This window comes from Anabrus simplex, chromosome 1 (genome assembly GCF_040414725.1).
Source record: "Anabrus simplex isolate iqAnaSimp1 chromosome 1, ASM4041472v1, whole genome shotgun sequence".
In the NCBI taxonomy this organism is placed as follows: Eukaryota; Metazoa; Arthropoda; class Insecta; order Orthoptera; family Tettigoniidae; genus Anabrus; species Anabrus simplex.
Genome location: NC_090265.1, coordinates 1,621,917,029 through 1,621,931,304, shown reverse-complemented (window position 1 = coordinate 1,621,931,304; position 14,276 = coordinate 1,621,917,029). Strand labels below are relative to the sequence as shown.

Below are 14,276 nucleotides of genomic sequence, written 5' to 3'. Positions count from 1 at the left end.
AGCAGTAAGTACACGTTGAACCCTTTAGGTCCATATTGAGGGATACCTACCTTTCTTACCTATCACCAAAGTTCATGAGATCTGTCTCTTGGGTCGTTTCGGGTTCTTCGTCACTTGCTGAGGTAAAGGTAGGGTTCATTAATTCTAATCTATCTACCGGAATGAAAGGTCTGTTTAAAAGATTCCTATTTATTCAGGAAATTTCTGAAGCATGTCAATAGTATCATAGAAGTCAATTGTGTCCACTGGACACCACAATCATTTTTACATAAACGTCAGAACACTGGTGTGAGACTTTAACGTAACTGCCTGATGGGCATTCTTACTAGAAACCATTATCTCAATTACTAATCATTTAAGAAAGGAAAGTCTGGAAATCCTTAAATTCGGCTTCCATGTGAGACCACATGTACCATCATAGTGATTCGTTATGGTCCAGCCCTCGTAACACGAACTCTGGACTCTGGGAATAATTAAGGCCGTCCAATCGGTGTGTGCCACACAGTGGTTCTACGGCATGGACCCTTAATTGAATCGATGTGACCTGCGTCTATGTCATGGACCGACATCTACTCTTCTAAGTTACTTTAAAGTCATTGTGGATGATGACCGCAAGGAAATGATGCTACAATGGCATATGGCCCTAATCTGAGTCACTGAGGTTGATGACCCCTTACCATCCAAGTTTCTAGGCTGAAGGCTAAACACAATTAAGTTACATCGGTTTATGACCAAAGTTCCACTTTACTATCCCCAGCACATTCACTGCTCAATCAATCAAAGTTCAATAATTACAACAATAGCAATGCTCACAAACTTTGTGGCAGTAAAATCCATTTACTTCGGATATGTCCCCTTAATCGTTACTTTACATGTTAACATTTCCCAGAAAACAAACTAAAATTTCCAGAATGCATCTCCAAGTTATTCGCTTGATTAAAGTTATTTCAAATGCGGTTTCACTGAATTTAATAATTAAATAAATTTAAATGATTTAACGAAATATTAACGAACCACAAATTTTATCTCCGCGGACTCTGGTTTCTTCACAAATTTCTACGCAGCTGTGATGTGAGTTCAATATTGCGATGTTTATCCGGCTGGAAAAGAATTTTACATAATTCATGTCCAGCTATATATATCCTATCTCGTGATATCATGCTTAAAAATCTAATCTAGTCCTAACCGTTATTAACACTTGGATATCCTAATAATCTACGCACAAACCAAACAACTCGCCATATAATTACGATGTCATATCTCGTCATTACCATTATGAATTTTGCACACCCCTCACAGACAAACCGATCATCACGACCATCGCTCTATATTTTGGACAACCCTGAAATTGGGTTGCTCTGTTCCTTATACTCAAAGTTCGTGATTTCAAAAGTTCATTACATCCCCAATTACAGTATATCACAATACTCAGATCATTACCGGCTATGAATTTCAACTAAATCCAGCATTTTAACGTTTCCCCTGGCCGAGAATTACAGTACAATCTCAACTCCACTTCTTTCCCGCTATCATAGCTGAGGTCTCTCACCCCATGCTCGCTTGGCAGTTACATAAACCACCCGGTTCGTTCTACCTGACTGACTTCTCAAAATGCTCCCTTTAAACTCTGCCGACATAATTAAACAAATACGATATTCTAACCAACAAAATGCACAGATTATGCTTCAAGATGCCCACACTAATTACACGCGTTGCCAATTGATATCGCTATGGATTTCTATGAATTTCTTTCCATTCCCAACATTATAAAATATTCCTCGGGCTATCATGTCCCGGCTTCAATGACAGGACTCTAACCTGATTCACACATCTCATCTCAACTCATATAAAACATTCCTCGGGCTTCCGTGTCCCGGCTTCAATGACAGGTCCAACCTGATTCACAAAACTAACCTCTGTTTCCCAGCTCCACAATTATCATCGACAAAGAACTGGAATAAAATCCTCACTAGAAATCCCGACGTCTAATATCGCACAATGCATTAATCATGAATAACTTCGCATAAATGATATCGTATTTAATAACTTGATTTTTTACGAGAAATGACTGAAACATTCTACAGATCTTCTATTGTCAGTCAGACACAGTTTAAAATTGGCATTAAATAAAAACGTTTCTCTCCGTGACCAAATTCATCACCCTAGGTTCTCACCCGACAGCGTGCTTCCACTTGATTGAAAATGAGTGACCATGGATTATTATTATTAACGTCAAATTGCAGACAGAAGAATTTTACGTCGAATGAACATCTTAATTTGACATCACAAAATATAGGCAGTACACTCACACGGATGACGATCTACATTGGACGTGATATCACTTCGGAACCCTATTCAATAACTTTTTACAACACTATACAGCACTCGCAAGACTTCAAAAATTTATCCAAGTGGAAAATAAAACAAATGACTCTTTTAGTCGTACTCTCACATTTACAAAACTTAGTAGGGTGACCACTGCGTCGTATATCCCCATTCAAATACACTTTAAGAAATCACGAGACAGGATATAAGAGGTAGTAAGATGGAAAGTCACCTACCTCATGTCTTCATGCCAGTATTCGTCTTAGGGCTCACCTGTGACCCTGGCATTTTATTTAGCCATTTTTACATTCATGGCTTCACAATTTATTATTATTTCTTCAAGTTTCCTGGAATAAAGCATTAAAAAAAAAGAAAATACCCTTCACTTGTTTGCTTGAACGCACACGATGGACTATAATTATTTCCGCACACGAATTACTTAATCACATCAGAATTTATTCAGTACTTTGACCGTCCCATCTGGTACAATTATTTCACTCAAGAAAACTATCTCCTCATGGAGTCAAGACTTAGCCGCAATGGCTAAAATCTGCAGTTGAACTCAGTCTACTTTCGTTGGTTTGATTTCGCAGAGCAGCTCAACAATTTTTCGTCCGCTTTGTATCACAAATGCCGGAGAAGGAAGGTTCGTCATGGCGTCCCTTCATATTTATAGCAGTTACCCCCTCTCTTCGGATCTCTCCCTTTGCCGCCAAGAAAATTTCTATAAATTTTCTGACTTACCTAAACTGTAATTTCAAGAGTTTTGAAAGTGACTACATGCTTGCTACATTTCTGGCGGTAGTGTTCATGGACATTTAAAAATTTTACGGGTTCGATTTGTGAGATGATTGACCTCCTTTGATAGGCACTATATTTTTTTGACTTGGCGTGGTCACGCCATGTACACGCGCTTTGAAATAGTTCATAAAAATGACTTGAGATTCTTCCGCCGTCGACACGTGTGGTTGACGTCACATACCCCAGAGCGTGGGACCGAAGGTAATCACCCCCTCGTCACGTGTCAAATCCATGCTATCAAGAATCCAACTTTTAATTTAAAAGAACATTATGCATAATGTTCTTAGGGCACAAAGGTCATGGGTTCAACGTATAGATTCTCTCACTTGACCTAAGACATTCCTTCAACATATTAGTATCACTCACATCTTACTCTTATCTTTCACAGACAATTCTTACAATATCACGCAACTACAAAAAAGAAGGAGCCTCCACTCTGATTCAATGTAACATATCATCATCGTAATATGGCAAAGGACATTATGACTCATCTTTTAATGTAAACAACTGGATTTCATATACGACAAGCTGCAATTTCTACACTTCCATCCAAACCTCAACTGAATCTACACTACGTCTATATTTTGCCTTTTAGAGATGCAAAGTGTTTCTTATCCTTTGTGACATATGTGACAAAATATTTTTTAAATGACATATTGGTATTTTAAATGTAACTCATATTACAATTCAAGCCATTGAGTCTTTAATATAATGCACAGTTGTGGACAACCAGACTTAATGATAGCACTCAAACTGAAGAATTAAGAAATAGTGCAAGGAACTCGAAAATTCACAAGCATGAAAGTGTTTTACGCACATGTTTTTATTTTATGAATACTCATAAGTTAGTTTTAAGTTTAGTCAAACTGAAGAACTAAGAAACAGTGCAAGTCATAAACTTGAACATTCACAAGCATGAAAGTGTTTTACGCATATGTTGTTTTTATTTAAATTAGTTTTAAGTTTAGGAATATTCACTTTTCTCAGATGCGCAATTTGATGAATGCCCTACTCATGAGTACAACCTGACATGTTACCGTCACATGATATTCCTTTCAAAATATGGTAATGTTTGCAATTGTACAATGTGTTATATGTATATGTATGCATAGCTGAGGATGACCCGTTAGGGTTGAAACCAGTCCTGTATTTTTAATTATTATAATAATAATAATAATAATAATAAACAAGTATTGATTAGGTGGAGCTCTTCTCTTGTTTGCATTTGTAAGATCTAGCTGCGCGTACATGGCTACGAAACATTGTCCCAAGGTTGCACCACCAATCGCTATCGATCGATTACACCACCTATCAATAGTAAAGGAAATCGACAACACATTAAAACAAAACTAATTTGATAACATGAATAGCTTTCGAGTGACTGAATTTCAATTTTCATGGTAGTAATATTACTAACAGCGGCACTTAGCCGCACGCTGTGTGGTAGTAATATTACTACCACCGGACGCATAGTGGTAATGTTTCTTCTTTGACTCCTGGTCTTTTTCTTTCTTTCCTTTTTTTTTTTTTTCATTTTCTTTATATAACATACATACATACATTATCATTATAGACTGTTATGCCTTTCAGCGTTCAGTCTGCAAGCCTCTGAGAATTTACTAAACGTCGCCACAATCCTCGATTTTCAACTAGTGTTGTGGCCTCATTTAGTTCTATACCCCTTATCTTTAAATCGTTAGAAACCGAGTCTAACCGTCCTCGTCTAGGTCTCCCTCTACTTCTCTTACCCTCCATAACAGAGCCCATTATTCTCTTAGGTAACCTATCCTCCTCCATTCGCCTCACATGACTCCACCACCGAAGCCGGTTTATGTGTACAGCTTCATCCATCGAGTTCATTCCTAAATTAGCCTTTATCTCCTCATTCCGAGTACCCTCCTGCCATTGTTCCCACCTGTTTGTACCAACAATCATTCTCGCTACTTTCATGTCTGTTACTTCTAACTTATGAATAAGATATCCTGAGTCCACCCAGCTTTCACTCCCGTAAAGCAAAGTTGGTCTGAAAACAGACCGATGTAAAGATAGTTTCGTCTGGGAGCTGACTTCCTTCTTACAGAATACTGCTGATCGCAACTGCGAGCTCACTGCATTAGCTTTACTACACCTTGATTCAATCTCACTTTATTACCATCCTGGGAGAACACACAACCTAAATACTTGAAATTATCGACCTGTTCTAGCTTTGTATCACCAATCTGACATTCAATTCTGTTGAATTTCTTACCTACTGCAATTTAGTCTTCGAGAGGCTAATTTTCATACCATACTCATTGCACCTATTTTCAAGTTCCAAGATATTAGACTGCAGGCTTTCGGCACAATCTGCCATTAAGACAAAGTCGTCAGCATAGGCCAAACTGCTTACTACATTTCCACCTGCCATTTTATACCTTTCAGCAGATGATCCATGTAAACTACGAACAGCAAAGGTGAAAGATTACAGCCTTGTCTAACTCCTGTAAGTACCCTGAACCAAGAACTCATTCTACCATCAATTGTCACTGAAGCCCAATTGTCAACATAAATGCCTTTGATTGATTTTAATAATCTACCTTTAAGTCCATAGTCCCCCAGTATGGCGAACATCTTTTCCCTCGGTACCCTGTCATATGCTTTCTCTAGATCTACAAAACATAAACACAACTTCCTATTCCTCTCGTAGCATTTTTCAATTACCTGGCGCATACTGAAAATCTGATCCTGACAGCCTCTCTGTGGTCTGAAACCACACTGGTTTTCATCCAACTTCCTCTCAACGACTGATCGCACCGTCCCTTCCAAGATGCCAGTGAATACTTTGCCTGGTATACTAATCAATGAGATACCTCGATAGTTGTTGCAATCCTTCCTGTTCCCTTGCTTATAGATAGGTGCAATTACTGCTTTTGTCCAATCTGAAGGTACCTTACCAACACTCCACGCTAATTTTACTACTCTATGAAGCCATTTCATCCCTGCCTTCCCACTATACTTCACCATTTCAGGTCTAATTTCATCTATTCCTGCTGCCTTATGACAATGGAGTTTATTGACCATCCTTTCCACTTCCTCAAGTATAATTTCACCAACATCATTTTCCTCCTCCCCATGAGCTTGGCCGTTTGCAACACCACCATGATGATTTCCTTTTACATTGAGAAGATGTTCAAAATATTCCCTCCACCTCTCCAGTGATTCCCTGGGATCTATTATGAGTTCACCTGAATTACTCAAAACACGGTTCATTTCCTTTTTCCCTCCCTTCCTAAGATTCTTTATTACTGTCCAGAAAGGTTTCCCTGCTGCTTGACCTAGCCTTTCCAGGTTATTACCAAAATCTTCCCATGACTTCTTTTTGGATTCAACAACTATTTGCTTCGCTCTGTTTCTTTCATCTACGTACAAATCCCTGTCTGCCTCGGCCCTTGTTTGGAGCCATTTCTGATAAGCCTTCTTTTTATGTTTACAGGCTGCTCTCACTTCATTCCACCAAGATGTTCGCCTTTTCCCATCTTTACATACAGTTGTTCCTAGGCATTCCCTTGCTGTTTCTACTACAGCATCCCTGTATGCCACCCATTCACTTTCTATATCCTGAACCTGCTTACTGTCTACTGTTCGAAACTTCTCACTAATCATATCCATGTACTTCTGTCTAATTTCCTCGTCCTGGAGATTTTCTACCCTTTTTCGTTTGCAGACAGATTTCACTTTCTCTACCCTAGGGCTATAGATACTTAGTTCACTACAGATCAGATAGTGGTCTGTATCATCGAAAAATCCGCAAAAAACTCGTACATTCCTATAACATTTTATTAAAACATTGAATTCTTTATCAGTATACACATCTCTACAATTTTCACATACGTAATACACCACAATTTACAGAATCTGTTGGTCTTAAATTCACACTGAGTCCACTACTTTCAGAAATATAGTAAATAAACAAATTATGAATTCTGTTATACATTATACGTGCAGATTCATTGTGAAAAAAGGGAATGCATTATTTTCATACTGCTTCAGGGCAACAGGCACAGCATTCAATTTATCACTCTTTCTGGCTTCTTGGCTGAATGGTGAGTGGAGATGCCTTGGGTTCAGATGGCCCCGGGTTCGAATCCCAGCTGCGTTGAAGATTTTAACCTTAAATAGTTATTTACCCTGGTTCTAGGACTGGATGTTCGTACTGTCCCCCATATTCCTCCAACTCACACACAATACAATCCACCACTACAAAATCGCGCAGTTCCCATACACAGCACTTGCGACCCACACACACTGGAGGGTCTGCCTTACAAGAGGTTCACCAGGCAAGCCGAACCTGTCCTCAGACATCTTACAATTGGAGGCTATCTGACTGAATCTCCAGGGAAACAAGAATATGAAATTATTACATTAACCATGGATAACAGTCTTCTTCCTGGCATTCTTTCAATCTTATGTGGGGGCTTCTTTCTTACAATTTACCCTCCATTTTGCCCAGTCTGTGACATCAGCAGGATGAATTTCTGCAGCTTGCATGTCCTATTGTAGACATTCCATCCACTACATTTTAGGGACAGCCTCAAGGCCACTGTCCATCTATGCTAAGGGTAAGTACCTGCTTCGCAGTAAATTCTGTGTTGGCTCTGTCCGTACTAACTTATTCTCACTTCTCTCAGTTTGTCCCATCAAAATTTATGGGTTACATGTCAAATGGCCCAGAGAGCTGCCGGCTGAAACAGTGAGACACCTTCTGCAGTAGCTTTGTGCCAAAGAACACGGTTTTGTGCAGTTGTTGCCTAGGTGTTAGCATTTATGTTGGTGCTATTCATAGTCTTCTTAAGCTGGTCTTTATAACATTTCAAAGGAGCATCTTGAGACCTTTTTCCATGACCAATCTCACCAGAGAGAAGTTTTTTAGGCAGTCTGCTATCATTCATATGCTGGATATGACCAACCCATCTAATGATATAGATGTTGATTCCCATAGGGACCCTGAAATATTTGTCCCAAATGAGTAAATTTGAGTAATGAGTAATACCAGTATAAATGGTCCGTTATTGGACATTATAAATTTTCCAACTAACTCATTCCTGGTTGCCAGTGTTTTGCTCCAATGTGCTAAGTTGGGCTCATCAGTTGGTAAATGGCACACCCACCAAGACGCATGGCTAGTGCATACCGTGGAGGCCACTGAATAGGCTTCGAAGGCAACCAGGAATGAGTTAGCTGGAAAATTTATCATGTCCAATAACGGACCATTTATATTCGTACAACCCATCTAAGCTGATGAGTGATGATGAAGGCTTCATATGCTGTTCATCTGCGCCTTGTCAAGAACTGCCACATTGCTTATGTTATCATCCCCTGTGATGTTCATAATGGATCTAAGTTTCTGCTGATGGAAGCGTTCCAGTTTCTTTATGTCACGACGGTAAAATGTTCAGGTTTCACATCCATATAGTAATGTTGTTATGACTACAGCTTGGTACACCATTAGTTTGGTATATATTTTGAGATCCTTATTCAAGAAAACTCTGTGGGACAGGTGGCCATAAGGTACATGGGCAGAGCATATTCTATTTTCCATATCCTCTTCTGAGTTGCAGCATGTAGTTAGAATACCACCAAGGTAGGTGAATTGGTCTACCTGTTCAAGAGGTGTTCTTGCTATGGTGACATTTAGTTCAGGGATGGTACCACCTGGTACCGGCTGTGCAAGTACTTTAGTCGTATGGTTGTTGATGGTCAGGAGCTGCCTGGCCGAGGCGGTAAAAACGTACTCGGTTCACCCGGAAGGACGTGAGTTTGAATCCCCATCAGGAAGTCGTGAAATTTAAGAAACAGTCCACTTCCAGAGGTCCACATGGCCCTGAGGTTCACTCAGCCTACACCAAAAGTGAGTATCAGGTTAATTTCCTGGGAGCAAAGGCAGCTAGGCATAGAGCTGACCACTCTACCCCATCAAGTGCCGAGGTTACAGTTAGTGGAAGCCTTTACCTTCCACCCCTCCAAGGGCCTTCATGGCCTGTACGGAGATGACTTGCTTTTGCTTTGTTGATGGTCAGACCAAATCGTTCATACACTTCCTTACAACAGTCAATGGATTGAAACTCCATTACCCGAGTATTATGAGTCAGTCACTGAGAATGGAGCCTGGTTTGGTTGAATAGTCCATCATACCGAACCGTAATTTCCACACCTACATGGTCATTAGTAGAAGTCTCGTGAAGCATGGCTGCTTAATACAGGGTAAAAAGGGTGGGGGCAAGCACACAGCCTTGCTTAAGCCCATTTGTGGTAGGGAATTCTTCTGATAGCTCATTCAGGTAAAGAACTCGTTCAATTATTCCATCATGATGAGCCTGAATTAAGCCTACAAAACGGTCAGGACAGCCAAAGCGCCATAATACCATCCATGTAGCTTCTCTAGGAACAGAATCAAAAGCCTTTTCCAGATCGTAAAATACTAAAAGAAGCGGGATTTGTTGTTCTCTGCATTTCTCTTGGATTTGTTTAGCTAAAAGATCATGTCAGTGGTACCTCTTGAGGCACGAAACCCACATTGTGGTGGTGGTGGTGATTATTGTTTTAAGAGGAAGTACAACTCGGCAACCATCCTCTATATAACACTAATCAGAGAGAAAAAAGGAAGGGATCCAACACTTCAAAAAATGAAGAGAGGAAGAGAAGGGCCACGAAGGGCGTGAAAATGAAGACTCCCTAGCCCTCGCAAACCTAATAGCGTCGGGGTCGGAAAAGAACAAGAGTTGACCAAGGGAGGTCGGATAGGATAGATGTAAGTGAGGAGTCTGGCATAACTAAGTGGAAGGAATGCCAGGACTCAGCTGAGGGCCCCATGGTTGCCAACCTACGCTCCAAAGTTCAGAGCCCTTGGGGCACCCACATTGAGACTCAGGCAGTACCATTTCGGTGACAGTCTGCAGGCATTTCAACAAAATCCTTGCCAGAACTTTTCCTGCTATGGATAGTACGGAAATGCCACGATAATTGCCACAGATACTTCGATCACCTTTCTTGAAATGGTTACTATGGTGGCATTTTTCATGTCGGCAGGCACTTTCTGTCTTTCCCAAATTACAAGAATTAGGGAGAAAATCCTGGTCTTCAAAGTTAGTCCTCCACTTTGAATAAGTTCTAGAGGGATGTTATCTGCAGTGATATCCATCTGAAAACACAGGTCTCCGGACAGCCGGATATCTGAACAGAAAATGTATGTGCTATGGTGTACATGCCTGTATGGCATTGTTTTAACTATGGACCCCAAGCAATACCTTCTTTGCCATGCGAGTATTGCCTTGTGATTCACAATTAAGTATTTATTTATCTTCCACCTATTCAATACAGTGATTGCTTAAGGCAACTTTATGGTTAAAAGTGGTACATGTTTCGTATATTATCAACATCTTCAGCCACATAACACTGTTCAGATGAAAAATACATAAATTGACACAGTACAAATGCTTTAGATGGTGGTGATTATTGTTTTAAGAGGAAGTACAACTAGGCAACCATCCTCTGTATAACACTAATCAGAGGGAAAAATGGAAGGGATCCGACACTTCGAAAAATGAAGATATCGGTCACAGAAAGAAAAGGGCCACGAAGGGCGTGAAAATGAAAGACTCCCTAGCCCTCGCAAACCTAATAGCGTCGGGGTCGGAAAAGAACAAGAGTTGACCAAGAGAGGTCAGATAGGATAGATGAAAGTGAGGAGCCTTGCACAAGTAAGTGGAAGCAATGCCAGGACTCAGCTAAGGGCCCCGTGGTCGCCAACCCACGCTCCAAAGTTCAGAGCCCCTTTTAGTCGCCTCTTACGACAGGCAGGGGATACCGTGGGTGTTATTCTACCGCCCCCACCCACAGGGCAATCCCCTGGGAACAAGCACAGTGCGAAAGTTTAAAATCGAGCTTGTCTAGGCTCCTGGTAATGGGAATGACTTCAAGCTGGTCAAGGCTATTTTGTTCATTAGACATATAGAAGGTGTCTACAGCAAACTTGAAGACCTGTAGATGATGTGCAATGGTAGCTTTTTGTTAAGATACACACCGCAGCTCAGGCTGATCAATTGTTTAAGTGCGACCACTTCGGCGAAATCTCCATCAAAGTAGAAGAGCACAAATCTCTAAATCTGGTTTGCGGAGTCTTCTCCCACCACGACCTGATCTTGAACAACAGTAAAGATGTTGCCACTGGTGCTTTCATTGTCTTCTTCAATTTGTTAGTGTTACCACAGAAATTCAAAGTGACACCCTATCGTTGTGATGTGATGCCTAACATACCTCCTCCCATGCGGTGCTAAAACTGCCAAAAGTTTGGACTCATGGTATCTCAATCAGTCTACGTGTGGTACATGTGGAAAAGAAGCCCATGGCATGGAAAGTGCACAGCTCTGAACAGGTACACTAACCGCCCTGTTCTTCTTTCTCCTCAAGATAGAAACTGTCCTGTTTATCTCAGTAAGATCTGTCAAGTTTGCTGTTTCTTCCAGCTATGCCTGTGAAGATCGCTGTACCCAAGGTGCAGCAGTTGCTCTTGTGAGTGACACCACAAAGAGTAAAAGCCCAAAGATGGGGACCACCCAACCATTGGCCACAAGCAAGCCTGTAAGCCGGCACAGCCGGAGAGGAAGGCCAAGTCTCCCTCCACCAAAAGTCGGCAAAGGCCGCTTCAAAGCCAGTATAGGTGGCATGTTCGACCAGGGCCGGGAATCCCTCTCCCAGCCCATCTGAACTCAGACAAAAGGCGGGGAAGTAGGAAGCCCATCTGGAGGGTATGTATCGGCACCTGTGTGCTTCCCTCTTAGGAGGATCCCCATCTGCAGGAAAGCATCAAAGAAAAATTCCAGGACCCTCTACCCCTCCAAAACCTTGTCCGGTGACAAGGTGATGGACATTGAGGGTTCATCTCCATCCTCAGATGGAAACAGAAGTGTTTGAGTTAGAAAGTGGCTTGCTGCATATAACCTAAAACAAATAAGAAAGAGTCCACACTCTGGCACTGTTTCAGTGGAATTGTAACTGTTATGACAGATATCTTACCGAGCTGCACCATCTAATCAATCAGTTTGTGGTGAGTATGGTCTGTATTCAAGAAACTAATCTCAGACCAGATCATACAGTCTTGAGAAATTTTAGGTTATACTCAAAAAATCGGGATTATGCCAACCGGGCTTCCGATGACCTCGGTATCGTCACACATTGTGATACCTACATCAATGCTGTTCCGCTAAAGACCGAACTAGAGGCAGTAATGGTATGGTGTTTCATTGCCTGTCATGACTTCAGTTTGTAATGTATTTTTTCACCCCACCGGGCAAGTTGGCCGTGCGGTTAGGGGCGCGCAGCTGTGAGCTTGCATCCGGGAGATAGTGGGTTCGAACCCCACTGTCGGCAGCCCTGAAGATGATTTTCCGTGGTTTCCCCATTTTCACACCAGGCAAATGCTGGGGCTGTACCTTAATTAAGGCCACGGCCGCAACCTTCCCATTCCTAGGCCTTTCCTATCCCGTCGTCGCTATAAGACCTATCTGCGTCGGAGCAACGTAAAACAAATAGCATTTTCACCCCAGGTAAATGTTGTGACTGTACCTTAATTAAGGCCATGACCACTTCCTTTCTGTTCCTATGCCTTTCCTATCCCATTGATGCCATGAGACCTATCTGTGTTGGTGTGGCATAAAGCAAATTGTAAGGAAAAAATGTATATTTCCCACCAGGTCAGCTTCTGAATATCAAGTATATAATTGCCCCTTATAGATCAACTCCCTCCTCCTTTCCTCCCATTAGGTGATTTTAATGCTCATCACTCATTATAGGGCTTTGAAGTGCCTTGCCCCAGAGGAAGAGAGTTGGAGAAGTTAATAGGAGAGCTGGATCTATGCAGTTTGAATACAGGTGAACAAACACATTTACGCATAGAACATGGAACCTTCTTCCCCCGTTGGCGTTAGTCAGTACAGCCGTGTGTTCACCCCACTGCGTTGGTGAAATGTACATGACGACCTCTGTGACAGGACCCCCATTTCCCCATCGTTCTTAGTTGAAACAAATCCATTGAGGTTCCTCCAGGATGGATTCTAAAGTGTGCTGATTGGCCAAAGTTCACATCACTGGCTGTCTTTAATGACTCTAATGGATCATAGATGATGACGTGACTTGTATCACGCAAGTTATTCTTGCTGCTGCTCAGGAGTCCATTCCATTTTTTTCTAGGACTCTAACTAAAACTCATTCCTTGATGGAACGAAGAAATTGCAGCAACTTAAAAGAGCGATGCCGCAGTCATAAAACTATCGAAGGCAGACTACTGTGGCTAATTTAGCAGCGCACATGGCACATTCTTCCACCTGGATGTCACCTTGCACAACTGTGTGCTAGTTCCCTTGTTACGGTGGTAAGTACACAGTTACCTCTGTGATAGTGACCATTTTCCAATATTTCTCATGGTCTTGAATCGGAGACAGCCTGAAGTCCCAAACCGCTGGTTACTTGGACGGGGAAATTGGCCAGATTTTCCAAAATGCGCTGTGATGGCCAATGAGGTGCTGAGGTTTGTTGACGACTACATTTCTTCCATTACCATGGAATTCTGGCTCTTGCAGGGGAAGCAATACCTCCAGTATTCCTCTCCAGAAACAGGTCTCACGGTGGACCGACAAAATTGCAGCAGCCATATGTAATAGTCAGCGGGATTTGAAGCATTATCGTTAGAATCCTACGATGGCTAATCATATTGTGTTTCAGCTCCTTCGTACTAAAGCCCATTTCTTGATTCGGGAAAGCTTCAGTTGCTATGTTGTAGTGTTACTTCTGGTAAGTGCAGCCATCAAATGGATTCCGTGTGCTATTTTCATTGCCCACTTAACAGTCTAGTCTAGGATCTGCTGGTTTAGAAGTCTTGTGCTTGATTGTCGAGTTCTGACTCTTTTTTTTTTCCTAAACATGTTTTCTACGAGCCTTGAATATAATAGGGAAATTGCCGATAGAGTAATGGAAAATGTTTGCATCAATAAAAAGGTTTTACGTACACAGAGACCCCCTGGGGATCTATGGTATATGAAGCCCAGTGCATCAGGTACATTGGGGTCATATCAACATTGAAATGTCTCGGCTCAGGTACATCCTACTACTGTATGCGA

The 14,276-nt window shown here is 41.5% G+C and overlaps 1 protein-coding gene across 4 annotated transcripts in view; it reads left to right on the top strand.

Moving 5' to 3' along the window:
- The window catches only part of mats (MOB kinase activator-like 1), a 163,742-nt gene that overhangs the window by 124,133 nt on the left and 25,333 nt on the right, over positions 1-14,276 (top strand). The gene's annotated exons all lie outside the window — the stretch shown is intronic.